The following is a 4255-nucleotide window of genomic DNA, read 5'->3' as shown; positions in this document are numbered from 1 at the left end:
TAGAGGATAAAGGGTTAAGAATTAGTCGCTCTAAGACAGAGTACCTTTGTTGTGACTTCAGTGGTGTTGGCGATAGCGAGGATACCCAGATCACTATTGAGGACCAGGTGGTTCCACAGATAACGAAGTTTAAATATTTAGGATCGTTTGTCCAAAGCAATGGAGAGATGGACAGTGACATAACCCACCGCATACAAGCTGGCTGGTGTAGGTGGAAAGCAGCCACTGGGGTTTTATGCGACAAGCGGTTCCCATTTAAATTAAAGGGGAAATTTTATAGAGTCGCAGTTAGACCTGCAATGTTGTGTGGAACAGACTGTTGGGCCATCAAGAAGACATAGGAGCGCAAGATGGAAGTAGCAGAGATGAGGATGCTGAGGTGGATATGCGGACACACTAGATTAGATAGGATTAGAAATGAGGTCTTTAGGGAAAGGTTAGGAGTAGTTAGCATATAAGAGAAAATAAAGGAAGGGAGATTGAGATGGTTTGGGCATGTGAAAAGGAGACCAACAACAGCGCCAGTTAGAGTAGTGGAAACCCTCATTGTGGAAGGAAAGATGAGTAGAGGCAGGCCTAAATTGACTTGGGATGAGAGAATTAGACATGCTGTGACAGAGTTGCACCTCTCTGAGGACATGGTCCAGGATAGAGATTCGTGGAGACGTAGGATTAAGGTTAGCGACTTTCTAGGGGAAGGTACCTAGTTAGCTTAGCTTTGTATTTAGGGTTTACTACTCTACTTTGGCTAGCTTGACTCCTTGTTGTTTATGTATATTTTTTGTTTGATGTTGTCTTGTGATTCTTATGCCCAAATCTTATTGGTTACAGATTCCTTGCTATTTTTGGTAGTTTGCTATTCTATGTATTGCTAAGTGTCTTTACTTGTAGGATGTATGTTTACTCTGTTTACCTGTATGTAGCTTTATGAGCCGGGGGTCTCTCTGGAAGCAGTCTCTCTATTCTCAAGGATAGAGGAAAGACTTGCCTACATCCCACCCTCCCCTGACCCTACCGATAGCGTGCTATGCGGTGGGATATACAGGGCTTGATTGATTGATTGATTATAATTAACAATTAATATAATTATAAACTCCCGTTATCTAATAAACCGTAGTTGATGAGCTTTAACTCAACTGATATCGGATGGAAAATGAAGAATTGGATGGAAGTCACAAGGTCTTAACTTCGAATCTCATTCTAACCGGGTTTTATTGTAGTAGGCCTTCGAACGACGGGTTTCTAGAAATAGAAGATGGTGCGCTTGAGTTACCTAATATTGTCTACGATTACAAACATATGCGATGTCTTTTGACATTGGGTTATTATCGCAGATAACTTGGTTTGATTCATTAGTCATTTAAAAATAATCTAATAAATCACAGAAAAAAAATATGGACTTTATGCCAAAAAAATTATCGTTTTTCTGTCCTTTTAATATTAAATTATTAATAACTACTAATTTATATAGTATACAAATATCAAGGGTCGGTGACTCATTTTTACGCATTATAGTTGAATATCTTTCATCAGGTGTTGTAAGTTCATTGTTCAACTTCTCTAATATAATCTATTGCACGTTCATCTCCGTCTACATCACCAAACCCCCTAAATCGATCCAACCTTCCACATTGGTACTCACACTGAATGAAATCGGTGGTATTTGTTTTGATTTGATTTGTGGTGTTTATTATACATATAAGATAAATGTCAATAGATCGATGCCACATATATTCTTTAGAGGATATCACTTAGACTATTTAGATAATATTTATGGTTATCATGATAGTTGTTGCCATGCGCCTTGGTGGTTTAAGTTGCCTTTACATGATTAAGTTAGAAACCCATGTTTGAGTCCTTTGCCTTTCAGTTTTTTTTTTCTATTTTTTTATTTAGATTTTATAATGTTACTCGATCATTTTGGAGCTTATTAGTTTATTAATTTATGTTTTTGATTAAGCGCGGGTACTGTTACCGACCTGCCATGACCATCAACCGACCTGTCGTGGCGACTCGCACCCGACCACGCGACTTTTACTAACCAACCACACATCATTTTAAAAATAGTTATAATCATAAATTATATGAGCGACAATACCATTTTTAGGCGTTTACATTTTTTAGTATATTATCGTTTCCGTTACTAACATTTCCAACCGAATTCGCATCACAATATTGCCGCAATGCGGCGGGTATAACCTAGTTATACATAAAAAGTAAACTTAGTACAAAGAAATTCCGTTTTCTATTTCTTTAGCATTATTAAATTTGAGAGAAACATTTAATTGGTTAGAATATAATGAAAAAAAAAAAAATTCGCCTGTCATTCAATTAGGATCTGTTTGGTAAGGGGTAATGGAATGGGCTATTAAATGGAATTAGGGAAGGAATGGAATGAACAAGGTAATGGAATGATTCATTACCATTCCATTGACATGTTTAGTTATCATATGAGAATGAAATAAATTATTAATTTTCGGTAAGCTTGAAAAAACCGGAATAAAATTAAAATGATAGTGAGTGGCGATGGGAAGGTGGTGGTGGGCGGTGAGCAGTAATGGTGGTGGGCGGTGGTGGCGATGGGCGGGAACCAGGAGCAATTGTTGGTAGTGGTAGGCGGTGGTGATGGCGGCAGCGGTGGTACGCGACGGGTGGCGGGCGGTGATGGCCGGTTGGTGGTGGTGGTAGTGGGCGGCGCCAATAGGTGTTGGTGGTGGTGACAGGCGGCAGAAGCGGGTTGGTGGTGGCGGGCGGCAGAGGCGGGGGCGGCGGTGGTGGGCGACAGAGGCGGGTGGTGGTGGTGGTCGGCGGCAAAGGCGGTTGTGGGTGGTGGCAACGGTAGAGGCGGTGGTGGTAATAGGGCAATGAGTAGTGGTGGTGGAGGTGAAATAGTGTGAAAGAGAGACGAAATGAAAAAAAAAACAAGGAGGGGTGAATGAAATGAATTTGGGGTGTTTTAGAGTAAATGAAATGAATATGGTAATGAGTAATTTCATTTCATCGATTAACCAAATACATCTTTTTCGTTACATCGTAATAGTTCATTTCATTTCGTATTTCATTCATGCATAACAAATGCTACCTTAATATTAATAAATTATAAAGAAAAGTAAAATTATGCTCCGGTAATAATTTAATACTTAGAAGTTACATTTTACATCCTTTTAGAAAAGGCTTGGTACTTTCTATTTAGCCTTTTCTATTTACACATATCATACGAGTTATATAAGACCTCTATGACTAGTTTGGTGGGTATATGTCAACGTAGAAAAGAGTGATAGCGACTCACATAAGATGTACATATATAAGGAATAAGTGAAACAACATAACTTAATGTAAAAATAATAGTTACATCCAAAGTTGCAAGAATAGCTAGGCATTGACCCCAGGCGATTGATTGGAAAGTTGGGTGTACTTAGACATGATAAATATAAAAAATAATTAATTTTTGTATATTACAAGTTAACTAATATTTACAATAAAATAAGTGATTATCAATATAAATAAGAGAAATAAGTGTTTAAATACTAAATAATTCTAAAAAATTGTTAATTATTAATTAAAAAAATGATATTTAATTCTTTAACGTTACAAAAATATGAGTTATGTTTTCTTTATTTTTTAGAGTTAAGTGTCATTTTAGTACCCGTGGTTTGTTTAATTACACAACTTTAGTACCGATTTTGAATTTACCTCACTTTTTAAGAACTTGTTATATAGCACTTTTTTCAACTCCGTCTAACTTTGTCCGTTGAGTCAAGGATAGTTTAATAACTTTGTTATTTTATATATTTTTAACTTTTCTTTTAAATGTCTTCCCCTTTTAATTCTTTCAAAACCCTAAGTCCCTTTTTTTTTATCCAAATTGAGCTTAAACTTCCATTGAAGCTCATCTTATGATGCCACCATCAACTTGTAACATTTCGAAATTTCTAAAAATAATATTAATTATATTATTTAATATTGGTGGGAAAGTTTACTCGGGTTACTAGAGAAATAATAAAATAAAGTAGGAGTTATTATGAGTCGGGCTTGTGTTGGGTTAAGTAATATGGGTAATGGACTTGGATTTGAAAGGAATGAGGATGGACCACGGGCTCAAGCCCATGATCCATAATATATAAACATTAATTACCAACTAATTCATTCATTTCCATTCAATTTCTTACACCACCCAAAACACACACTTAGCACTCTTTCATCCTACATTCTCTCTCTAGCCGAAATCACCAAGAAGAATCGATTCCCGACCCAA

The sequence above is a fragment of the Bidens hawaiensis genome, unplaced genomic scaffold (assembly GCF_021521415.1).
Source record: "Bidens hawaiensis isolate Kalapana, Puna unplaced genomic scaffold, B.hawaiensis_p1.1 tig00069109_1, whole genome shotgun sequence".
In the NCBI taxonomy this organism is placed as follows: Eukaryota; Viridiplantae; Streptophyta; class Magnoliopsida; order Asterales; family Asteraceae; genus Bidens; species Bidens hawaiensis.
The sequence above is the reverse complement of the archived record's forward strand: the minus strand, read 5'-3'. Positions refer to the sequence as shown.